We start from the raw sequence: 12646 nt of genomic DNA, 5'->3' as shown, positions 1-12646 counted from the left end.
GATGGACGCCCACCTTGGTGGAGCACAGAGCCACATGTGTTTCTGCTCAGTGGGGGCACTAAATGAAGCCAGATGTACCTGGCCGCCCGAAGCAGAAGAAGCGATGACTTCACGTCCCAGCAATGCAGGGATTAGTCTGCCGGAGAGTTCCATGCAGGGGTGGGAACTGCCCTGGCCTGCTAATGCATTCAGCAGGAATTCCCCGGGAGCTCTGCACAATACTGTGCATGCATGCAGAGCGTATGACTGCTGCGTCCATGATGGCTGTGTGCGTGATGTCTGTGACTATGACATCTGTGTCCATGACACTCTGACCACGATGGCTGTCACCATGATGCCCCTTCACACCTCATGCTTGGTCCCCCTTTCCCAAGATCCCAGGGCTCGCAGACCACGTACTATGTGACTTAGACCCTCCCTCTCCACTCTGGGCCCCAGAGACCCTCCATCACATGTCCTCTCTGAAAGCACCCCTCAGGATCCTTGGGTTTCTGAGGAGGCACTTTCAGGCTTGTGCAGAGATGAGGAGTGGTCCAGGCTCCTGCTCTGGACTCAGCCGGAACTGCTCTCTGCACCCCTTCTCATCTCCTGGGTCCTCACATGTGGTTCCATTGGAAGAAAGGCTTTGTCCAAAGCTAGAGAAATAAAGGTCCAAAGCACCGATGCCTTCAGCAGAGAAGATTCAGCTTCCTGTCTCATGCCCTGGAACTCCAGCTCTGGCTATAGTTAGAAGCCAGTGTCACCTATATGCTGGCCAGGCACCTTGCAGGGAAAGCTGGATTCTCCACTCTCATCACTGCCCTACTGAGCCTTGTGGTACCCAGTGGCACGGATTCAGCAGGGGTTTCCTGGAGACATGTATGGACTGAATTCACAATGGACTTCACACACATGGGCCTGTGACCCCAAACTCCTGGACACTTGCAAAAATGGCTCCATTTCTTTTAAATTCAAAGGAAAAAAAACCCAAACACTCACAATGAAGAAAATCTTCCCATAGATTATATTAATATATTCATCTTTGTACCAGTGTAACTGTAAAATAATATTAATATATTAGAATAATGATGTGGTTATGGAGGACACTTTGGAAAGGTGTCTCCCAAAGTTAGGACAAAGTCACAATAAATGCTTGGGCAGTGACAGTGACCCTGAGCTGCTGTGGCGAGCACTGCTGACTGACTGTCCTCCAGCGCCAGGTGTGACTTGCTTAGAGTTGTGGAGACGGAAGACCAGGACTGGGATACTGGCAAGACTGCTTCTTCTGAGGTGTCTCTGGGCTTGAAGATGGCTTTCCTGTGTGTGCAGGGCACGTGCGCATGCGTGGGCATGCGCGTGTGCAGGGGTGTCTCAGTCTCTTCTTCTATGAGGACACTAGGCACTCTAGGGCCCACTCTAATGGCCTCTTTGTAACTTAATTACCTCTTTAAAGACCCTTTCTCCAAATTCAGTACTGTTCTGAGGGCCCAGGGGTTAGAACTGCGGCATAGGAATGTTGAGGGAGGCTCAGATGAGCCCTTAACAGAGGTCAGCGCTTCTCGTTTAAGTTCATGTTTGTCCTTTCAAATCCGTTTCCTTTCTTTCTTTCTTTCTTTTTTCTTTCTTCCTTTCTTTCTTTCTTTCTTTCTTTCTTTCTTTCTTTCTTTCTTTCTTTCTTTTTTTCTTTCTTTCTTTTTTCTTTCTTTCTTCTTTTTTTCTTTCTTTCTTTTTTCTTTCTCTGTTTTCTTTCTTTTGACTTTTCCTTCCTTTCTTCCTTCTTTCCTCCCTCTTTTATTTTGATCTCCTTTCCTTCTTTTCTTTCTTTCTTTTTTTTTTTTTTTTTTGGTTTTTCTCCAGTACCGGGAACCGAACTCACAACCTTGCGCTTGCCAGGCAGGCGCTTTTGCCGCTGAGCTAAATCCCCAGCCCCTTCCTTCTTTTCTTTCTTTTGATTTTTCCTTCCTTCCTTCTTTGCTTTTGACTTTCTTTCATTTACTTCTCTTTTCTTGAGGAAAGAGGAAGCTCTGCCCAGATGTCGCCTGCTTGTGAGACGCCTGCCACCGATGGCACTCTTCCCAGCTACCCTCTCCCCTCCTCTCTGCAGGGCTGCTGGTCAGATGATCCAGTGCTGACTCTGGACCCACCAGGCGCAATGCACAGTGCCATGTGTGCTCTGGGGTGGACTCTGGGGATGGGAGTACCAGGGCTTGGCTGAACCACTTTGGAGATAGATGGTGCCATAAAGCAAGGAGTCGGTGGGCAATGGTCGCGTCAGGGAGAGCCCTCTTACCTGATGCAGCGCTCTCTGTCCCTCCCAGACATTTGCAAGTATGTGAGGTCCACACTGGGTTTTCTTTAGATTAAAAGGGCTCCATTTCCTCAGAGTTTAGAAAGGATATCAGTAGGACATCCACTCCTGGATGCTAAGAGTTGATGTTTTCATTAGGGTTTTGTTAGGAAAAGGCAGGTAGAGACTCAGAGTGGCCTCAAAGCTGGAGAGCTGGTCCTGATGCCATTGTTAGGAAGTTTGGGGCTGCCTTGTGACTTCTGTGAAATTGGCTTTGTCTTTAGACGGAACCTCTTATGGGTAATATAAAGATGAGGGAAAGGAGGAAGAGGAAGGGGAGGAGAAGAGAAGGGCAAGGAGAGGGAAGAGGAAGAGGAGAAGGAGGAAGAAGAGGAAAAGGGAAGAAGGGGAGGAAGAGGAGGAGGGAAAAGAGAAGGAGGAAGGAGTGGTGGGTGACACCAGACTCCAGTGCTGGGCCTGTGAGCGATGCCCTTCTGTCCCACCCTGTGGCCTGACAGCTCACCTTCTCTGGGCTCTCCTCGCCCAGGTGCAGGCCTCAGGACATCTCATCAGTCTTGTCCTGGCAGATGTGCCCCACCCCCAGTGGGCCACCAGGTTCAGGGTTGTTGGTATAAGCATTCTAGAAGCAGAACCAGTCCAACAGGGGCAAGGTAGGCAGAGCCAGGGGCTTGGGCCGGGGCTGGGACCGGTGACCCTACCTGGGGCAGGTGGCACAGGAAGAAAGGGCAACGATGGGGCTCAGGCAAACCTCCTCTCTCCACTGGTCTCTCCGGAGGGGCCCTGGGCCAGGAGGCTAGCGGCCCGGGTCAGCCCTGATCAGAGGCTCATTCCACACCGAGCTTTGGGCAGATCCGCCCCTCTGCTCCTCAGCCTCACATCTCACTGAGGCAGTTGGACCAGTGAGTTCGTCGGTGCCACTGGGTCCCAGCGCAGCAAACCAGCCTCAGTGTTGAAGATGAATAAAGATGAGAACACAAACCCATGGCCCCCAGGAGGGGGGGCCCTGCGGCAAGCCGAGCTTCTCCCCTTACTCATTTCTCCCCCAAAATATATTTCCTTTATGCTTTTCTCATTATGAAAGCAGTTCAGGATATATATCCAAGCCAAGAAAAGCACAGATAGAAATGATCCCCATAAGTCTCCCCTACTCAGAGGCAGCCCCTGGAGGCATCGTGGTGGGTACTGCTCCAGACACTGTCCTGTGACTAGGGATGCACACAGTGAAATACAGGAGCAAGGCAGAGTCAGGCCCTGTTTCTACTGCCTGTCTTTTCAGTCCTCACAAGCGCTCTAGGAGGTGGTTAGTGGTATCATGTCGACTTCACAGATGCAAAGACAGAGACTTAAAGAGATTTGGGGACTTTGGAAAGATAGCAGGATGCTAAACTCCATGTCCGACTCAGCTGTCATCAAGGCGAGAGCTCTTTCACAACACCATATCTACAAGAGCACCAGGCGGGTGGCCAAGGGGCTGTTCTGGAAGTCATCATGCCTCATAGACTTGTTCCAGAACAGCCAAGTCGTGGTCACAAGGAAGATCACCCGCAGTGTCCCTAGGAATAAAAGATCAGAGGGTGGGTGCTTCCGGACAGTGGAAGAAACAAACAAAATCACGAATGAGGACCTCAGCAGCTAGGAACAGTCAGTACAACTGGGTGTGCACCGTGTGTCTGTGTGTGTGTGAGATCAGGCTGGGGAGGGCCATGAAACATCAGGCTGGGCAGTTTAAACTCTCCTCTGGACAGTTCCAGATGGACTTTAAATGGACTTCTAGGGAAACACTATGGAGGGCAGATTGGGACAAAAGAAGTCAGGGAACCACGGTCACTTGACTCTTACCCTTTTGTCTGATGCCAGTATAGATGGGGGCAGCAAGCTCTCTGGGGGACACTGTGTGTGCGGGTGTTAGGAGGTTGTCACCCGGCATGCTTCATCAAGGAATTTTACAGCCTAGTCCTGCAAAGGAGGAAAGAGATTCCCTGGATGGCCTCACTCTTGAGACTGAAGCCTCTAGGGCAAAAGAGATGTGTGTGTGTGTGTGTGTGTGTGTGTGTGTGTGTGTGTGTGAACTCCACTCTCTCCTGCACAGGCTGTGAGTAGGAAGTGTCCCACGGGACTGAATTTCATAACATGCTGAGGTCTGGGGATGCCTTTGCGTTTGGCTTCCTGCTCTCTGCACTAAGTGTGAGACACACGGTATGTGAGTTTCCTTGTCCAGATGCTCCTTGACTTGCACTAGATTTGTGTCCACAAACCCATCATAAATAGAAAAGAAATTCAAAACACACCTGGATCACCTAAGCCACAGGCATCCTGGCTTAGTGGCAGAGAACGAAGCTGGTGGTCACGTGGCTGATGGGCTGGTGGCCCACGCTGCTGCCACTTGTGTGGCAAGAGCATGTCAAGCTCCGTGTCTCTAGTCCAGGAAAAGATGGATGTTCAAAATCAGAAGTATAGCTTCTACCAAATGCACCATAGCAAAGTTGAACATTGTGAGCTGAACCATGTTTGGGCTGGGGACCACATGGACTTTGTCCTTCTGTTTTGGCAGTATTCCAGTGAGTGTCCCTGACTTTTGTGCTCCAGGAGGCTCATATCAGCAGTCATGGGTCTACCTGGCACCTGCAACATCCTTCCTCGTTGCCTTGTGGGTACGCACTTCTGCCTTCCGCTTCCCCTTGCCTGATCTACCACAGGCGGCAGGAACGGTCGATGCTGGAGGCCGAGGCTGGAGCCCTGACCTCTTCTTGGTACTGTTAAATTAGTAACAATCCTCTGGGGGAATCCCCTGGGCATAGGGGGAAGGAGAGGTGCCACCCTGTCCAACCTTGAGCTCCACAACCGTGAAGGGAAGATGAGTAACCGGCGGTGCAGGGAAGCATCACAGCTGTCAGGCCTGCCAGGTTACACACACAGTCGTGTGCAGGACAGAGAGTGAAGAGGAGACCTGGGGAAGGCCCTTACCTGCCAGCCGTAGATACCTGCATGCAGGTGCCTGCAGGGACATTGAAACTGTCAGATGGCTCGGATTTGTGCCTGGCCAGAAGGGGACAGCAAAAAGCAGGAGTAGGAAGGGACGTGTCTGGGCTCAGTCATCCACGGAACCAGGCAGCTGTAGGCTCCTGGCGCAGGACTCCCTTTCCGTCTTCCCTGTCGCTTCTGTCTGCCAGGCTGAGGGCAGACTCACAAGTACATAACAGTAGCACGTGGCATCCCTGCTGGCTAGAATTTCCCACAACACATCTGCAGGTAAAGTGACCCTGTCCCTCTTGGGCGCCCACCTGAGGAGGCATCGCTGGGGCCCAGCATCCTGCAAACTGTCAGGCAGGGATCTGGCTGCTGCTTGGCAGGGCCCAGGGCGGGGGGCAGAGGCGAGTCCATTAGCTCTGTGCTGGTCTCGGGAGGGCATGCGGGGAGATTATCCGGCTGCTTTGCCGCCTCCTGACTTCCCTGGGACCTCCCCTTTGGGACTCAATCCAAGAAGTGAGTGATACCGTCATTAGGCATCAGGAGTCAGTAATCTCCCCTCCTCCCTGAGCCTCCTGTGCACCAAGCCCAGCCCTGTGCAGGCGGCGAGTGCGGGGAGAGCCAGGCCTGGCTCGCAGCCTGGGTTCTGCTTTTGACCCTTGGTGTGGTCCTCTGTAAAACAAGCGCACGTACTCTTTTGTCTAAGGGTCCTTCTGGGCTGGCATCCTGTGATGGCATGTGCCCGGAGGGAGACACAGCCCGCTCTCTGAAAAGCCGAGTGAGACTCACCCCCATCTCCTCAGGGGTCACCTCTCCTGCCCTGCTGCTTGTCACTGTGGATAGAGGGTATCACGACCGTGATTTGTCCTCCATGGGAAACAACTGCTAGAAGAAATGGAAATGGTAGTGACCACCTGCCAAGCACAAACTACACTGGCTAGGGGTGGTCCTTCTGTGGAGGGAGGGGGAAGGGTAGGGGCAAGAAGCAGGCCAAAGAGGCAGGAGACAGGTGCACGTTCTGAGGTCAACATTAGAACCACAATAACTGGGGCCCTGAATTGTCATTATGGGGATAGAGGGGCCTGGGAAATGCTGAGTCACCTGAGGGTGAGCAGGGCTCATTGCCCCAGGAATGCTCAGAGCGGTACGTGTGCGTCGTGTCAGTAAGCTTTGCTGCTTTCCAGGGCTGAAGCATCCAAGGCTGTCTAACTTAATTTAGTCCTCACCACCCCTTCTGTCTGCAGTCTGCAGGCATCACTTGTTCCCAGCAGTTTTCTTCTGGAAAATAAGGCTTGAATGTCAGTTAAAAGAGATAAAGGATGAAAGCCGTCTCAACTAGGGGTCCAGAGAGCTGCTCTGGACTTCTGGGAGGGTGGGGACTGGAAGTGGAGACCTTGGTGGGAGAAGGGTTGTGTAGAAAAGTGAGAGCCAGTGGTGGAGGGAGCTGCAGGGCTTTGGACCTGGAATGTACCCTGATATCCCCCATGTTCGATACACCATTCCCAGCCTGCAGCAGAGTAGGTGGTGATAGGGCCAACAGGGAGGTCTACAAGTCACTAGGTGGCCTCAAAGAGGACAAGAAGGTGTCAGCCCCTTCTCTTCCTCTCTTTCCCTGCTCGGATATGAGGTAAGAATTTCTGCTGCTATGTGCTCCTGCCGTTAATATGCCAGTACAGGTCCAAAGCAACAGGGCCCACCCATCATGGACTGAAAGGTCTGATGCTGTGAGCCAAAGCAAACCTTTCCTCTTTCTGGGCTGATTTCATTCCAGTCTTTGTTGCAGTAACAGGAAGCTGACTACTTTCAGGCATAGAAGGCAAGGGTCATGAATGACACGTCCAGTTGGGCTAAGGCTGCTTCACAAGTGTAAGAGGGAGTTGTCACTTCTGATTAGAGAAGGAGGAGGCTAATGTGTTCTTATGGTTCAAATCTGATTGTGGTGGAATTCAGGGCCTGATTTACAGGTGTTTGGGCCTGATTTACAGGAACCCACTGAATTTGGAAACAAAGATAGATGTCAGGTAGAGAAAGCACCTCTTTGCAGAACATAAGGGCCTGCACCTCCTCTTTGGAATGAGTGGTATTCTTCTGAGCAGTCCTTCTTGATGGCTGAGAGGCACCATCTGTCTGCCCCAACTTCCAAAGATCCCAGAGAGCTGTTGCTTTGCCCCAAAACAAAGAGGAGGAGGAGGAGGAGGAGGAAGAAGAAGTAGATCCTCAAGACCCTGGACACCTGGACATGAGTGGTGAGAAAGCAAAACCACTAATTAAGCCCATGTGGCATCTCACTGAGAGGAGAAAGGGATTTCAGGCTAGGACCTTGGTGATGAGAGGCACGGGGTGGTAGTGGTATTTATCATCCACTTCCAGGCAAGATTTTCAGCTGGCACAAGGCTCTTATTCCTGCAACAGGCTTCCAATCCTTTTGTGTTTGAAGACAGTTTTAGCTTCCTGCAGACACACATAAAATCTCCATCCAATGCCCAGGATAGGGGACAAATGGTAGAAGTTCTGTAAACGGGTCACAGACCTTCCTCGGATAGAGTTCAGGCTGCTGTCTCCAGTGGCCCAGATCCAGCTCTGGAACTTCTGGTCACACAGGTCCCACCTTCATCTGTGCCAGAATCCACCCAGCTTTGGAGGCCCAGCTGGACCTGTCTCTTACAGGCCCACCTGCTCTTCTCTCCCAGACTATCACGGCTTTCTCTGCACTTTCACCCACAGTTGATTTAATTCACTTGGTGGTCCATCGTGCTGCCTCAGTCCCTAGTCACCTCTTGTGTATATATAACTGCAGACTGAATGGGCTGAGCTTGATGGGCTATGAACAGGCAATGGCTTTCCGCTCCTCCCTTCGATGGTTTCCCACAAGCACAGCTGTGGCTTTTCCTCCCCCACCCCTTGATGACATCACCAGTGCAGACTGGAGCCTCCCAGTCATCCTCAGGAATACAGAGAATTTTCTTTTCTGATATTAAAAAGATCTAGATGAGCCACAGACAGACTCTGTGGATACCTGGTTCAGAGTCTGTCCCTCCTGTCAGCTCAGCTTGGCTATGTTTTTGTGTGAGGATCTAAAGGGCCGGTGGTTGGGGTCACTCTTTCTTTTTCTCCTCCTTCATGTCTGCTGTTGAGAACTGAGTTATGCCCTCCCAAAAAAGATGTATTGATGTCCCCAGTACTGTGGGGTGGGACTGGACTGGGAAAGAGTCTTTACGAAGGTGGTCAAGCTAGGGGTGGACACGGCACCAGTACAACTGCTTTCCCTATGAAAAGAGGTAATGTGGACACAGAGACAGGTTGAGAGGGAAGGTGACACAAAGACTTACAGGGAGAAGTTTCTCACATGACTGTGGAATGTGTCTCCAGGCCTGGCTATGCAGGTCACAGCCAGAAGCTGGAAGAGAGCAGGGGATACTCTCTAGAGCCACTGGAGGGAGTGTGGCCCTGCCAGCACTTGCCTAAGGATTTCTAGCCTCCAGAACTGGGAGACAATGCTTGTGTGTTGTTTGAAGGCAGTAGTGTGGGACTTTGTTATGAGCATGTATCCTCCTTTTCATGTATGGCTTTCCCCTGGCCAGGCAGAGAGGGGAGGGCAGGACATGGACCCTGCATTAGTTAACTTTCCTGTTGCTGGACACAATACCCCACACGCACAACTTTAAGGAAGAGCAGTTTCATTTGGCTCACGTTTTAAGGAGATTCAGTCCACGGTTAGCTGGCTCCAAGGCAGAAATGTCATGGGGGAAGGGTAGGTAGAGCAAAGCTGCTTAGCTCATGGCGGCCAAGAAGCAGAGCAGGGAGCAGTGCCAGAGAGAAAGGGTGAGGGACCAGACCTAGATTCCAAGGTTATTCCTCCATGGCCCACCCAGACACACCTAGAAATGTGTTCTGCCAATCCCCTGGAATCCCAAAGCTAGTCAAGGTGTCAGACACTTCACCCTAACTGTCTCAGCCTCTGTCATTTGGGTGGCCAGTTCTGCCCCAGATCTGTCTTGGCTTTCAATGTCTCTGTCAAGGTGGGAGCCTCAGTTCTGGAATACTGTGGGATGCAGATGTTCCCTGGGCCTTTCCCTACCACCTTGGAGTGTCCCCATCACACACCTCCACCTGCTGACTTCTACAACCTCCTTTCGGTCCTGGAGAAGCTGGTGCTCTCTCTCCAAGGGAAGAGGGACACCGAGGGCTGCTGTAGCTGCCTCAAGCCTCAACACCCTCCACTTGAACACCTGTCCTGAGTTCTTAGGCTGAACACAATGGGTCTCCATTCTCATTGAGGCACCCCTACCCAATCCCAAGAATGCATAATAAGCCCTTCAGGAAATATCTGTGCCTGGGAGGGGGCTGGGGTTCCTGTAGTGTAGTGGGCCTCTGGCTGGGGAATGAGGGACATATCTCCCCTCTCTGCAGCCATGCTTATCTCAACAAGAGCTTGCAGGCCTGCCGGAAGCAAGAGTCATGGCATATTACACTGCACAGAGCTCCCCAAAACCTTCATGAAAGTCCCCTCTATTTTGCTTAAGTGGCGGCGGGGGGATTTGCTGAGAGGGACAATTAGCTGGTGTGTATACCACACAACATACCTGGGGGGAAAGGTGTTGGTGAGTCCCACTTGGAATAGGGGGTATGTCTCGCACATTGTCCCTGGCTTGGAAGGCGTTCCATGGAAAAGTCAGTCCTGTATGCGGCTCCCTGATCCAGGGCCACCTTCTTCTTCACCATCCCCCGCAGCCTGTAGGCTGCAGCCCAGATGCTGAGGTCTGGTGGGTCCAGGTTCGAGGCCCTGCTCTGACACACACATGTGGGTCTCAGCCTCTGTTTCTTTAACTTCTGGGAGTGAAAGGAAATGAAGAAAGTGCCTACCTCAGCTGCCTGGGCCTAGGACTCAGGGTCAGTCACAACCCTCTGAAAATGGTGCATGTGTGAGGCTGACACCATGGTGAACACTGAGAACCTCTCCAGCGAAGCCTGTCACTTGTGATTCTGCTTATGAAAGCCACTGGGATAAGTAATAGTGATTTGCTGAATTACTCTGCACTGCTCAGAACTGTTGAGTCATGGAAGAGTAGAAAGAGATTTAAAAGATACTGGTCGCTTACTAGGATCCGCAAGCCACTGGAGATGGCGACAAACTGGCTTAGCACTTTGAAAAGCACAGATGTAAATTCCTGAGGGAACTTTGCCCTCCCCCTCCCCCTCTTCCCACAATGCACTGGGCCAAAGCTATCCCCACCTGGGACTCTTGAAATTAAATGACTTGTGCATTTAGCGGTGCACCGCGGTGCCATCTCGGCGATTCCTCTGGTTCACTAATATATGCATTTTAAAGGAGAAATAATTATCGCAGACCTCCAGTGTTGATGAAAATTATTTTGATTGTATTGTTATTTAAATACATACAAACATAAAAGTAAGTATAAATGCCTTATGCTTTTAGCTCTTACACAACTATAAAACCAAAACACAATTACAAGTTAAATGCAAACAAAACTACAAAAACCATTAAAATTCAAATTAATGGCATTAATTTAATGTGACAGATGATGTTTTGCTGAAAGTGAAATAACCAGTGTCGGGTTTAATAATAGAAGGACATATTCCCATCTGAAGATCCGCTTGCTATCAACGGGCTTGTTTTGGTGATTGAGCATGCTGAGCTGTCATTAGAGTTATTATCAATATTATTATATTTTTCATGTATTGTAATGGACAAGCTTTTAACTATAGATCGAGGATTTGGATGGGCCCAACTTAAAAGTGTACCTCAGAGTATAATCACTTAAAGTATAAAAGCATACACCACTTAGGATGTTTTCCAGTTGTGTGTTCTTTTTCCTAGTACCATCTTTCAAGTCCTTACAAATCAAGGTGGCATCAATTCAGGCACCTGCTTACAACGTGGTGACTTTGATTCTGCAAGCTTCAGCCTAGAGCTGGCTTTGGGTGTCCCGTGTCCCCACTCCTGTTGGACGACTCGGCCCTTTCTCCACTTATCTCTATTTGAGCAGTTGCTAAACCCTTGTTTGTACAGCAGCCCATGCTGTCATTTGGGCTTTGTTTTGCAGACTTGAGGGTAAAGTCTCCAAGTGCAAATGTAGGCTCTGTGCTCCCGAAGTGTTATTGAGGGCCGCATAGGGCCTCACTAATATTTTTCAGGTTTTTAAGTGTAAATAGCAAATTTCAAAGAATTTCTACTTTACCCTACTCAAGAAATCCTGATAATGTATCTGACGGTCTCACTTTGAAATCCCAAGGACGGGGGCTGGGGATTTAGCTCAGCGGCAAAGCGCCTGCCTGGCAAGCGCAAGGTCGTGAGTTCAGTTCCCGGTACCGGAGAAAAGCCAAAAACAAAACAAAAAAAGAAATCCCAAGGACGGGTCAAAGAGCTGTGGTCTTAGAAGCCACGGCTGGAGGTCCTTCCTGGATGCCCTGTGCTCTGAGTCTACTTCCCTCTCTTGATTTCTCTGCTCATCAACACTGGCTGCTTTGTGCCTCCGTCATTGTCTCTCTGATTTCACCTGACCTCTCCATGTGCTCATTGCGGCTGTCCTCCACGGACAGGTGGGGAAACAGAAGTCCACATGTATGGCTAATGAGTGACGAGGACAAAGTTGTAAGGCAGGGCACCACCTGACGATGACACACAGGACTGGGGCATCTGCCAGGTCTCAGGCTACCCCTGGAGCACTCCGCTCTCCTCAGGGACCCATGAGTTGGGACTCGTGCATACTTTTGCCCACCCACACACATAGCCACCAGCACAGTTCTGTAGAAAGTGGGGGCACAGCGATGACACGTGCCTGTCACACCTCCAGCGACTCCATCAGCCCACAGCTCAGCTCAGGAGCAACACCCAACACCAACTGACATTTTCCAAAGTGACTAATGGGCACTGGCCCTGGTAACACAATGTTCCCAATGGGTGAATTGACATTTGTTTGTTTGTTTACTCTTTTATTTATTTTGGTGAAAAGAAGATGTAAATGTAAAACTCAAATATGCACACACTCATCTATGTGTATATGCGTGCACACATGCAGACATATATGCATATACACATATATACATCTGTGCCTGTGTGAGGGTGCCTGCGTGTGTGCATGAGGGTTGCTTGGTGAAAGCAAATGAGATTTCCAGGAATTGAGGCTATGCTGAAAATACACAACTTGTGGCTGGCTTTTATAGCTGAGGACTTACTTCCTCCTGGAAGTCTTCAGAGAGCAGCTATCTCCACGGCCCTTGGCCCCTGACCTCTCCAATCCCTGGTGCCAGGGAGACTGTGGCAGGCATTCCTCCCTCCAGAAACCATAAAGACTCCTGGCTTTATCTCAGAGGTCCCTGCAGACACCCTCACTCTCGAGATCGTCCCTTGATCCAATTTGGTCATGCGTG

The sequence above is a fragment of the Chinchilla lanigera genome, unplaced genomic scaffold (genome assembly GCF_000276665.1).
Source record: "Chinchilla lanigera isolate Chin_1 unplaced genomic scaffold, ChiLan1.0 scaffold00036, whole genome shotgun sequence".
NCBI lineage: Eukaryota > Metazoa > Chordata > Mammalia > Rodentia > Chinchillidae > Chinchilla > Chinchilla lanigera.
This window is presented reverse-complemented; position numbering follows the sequence as displayed.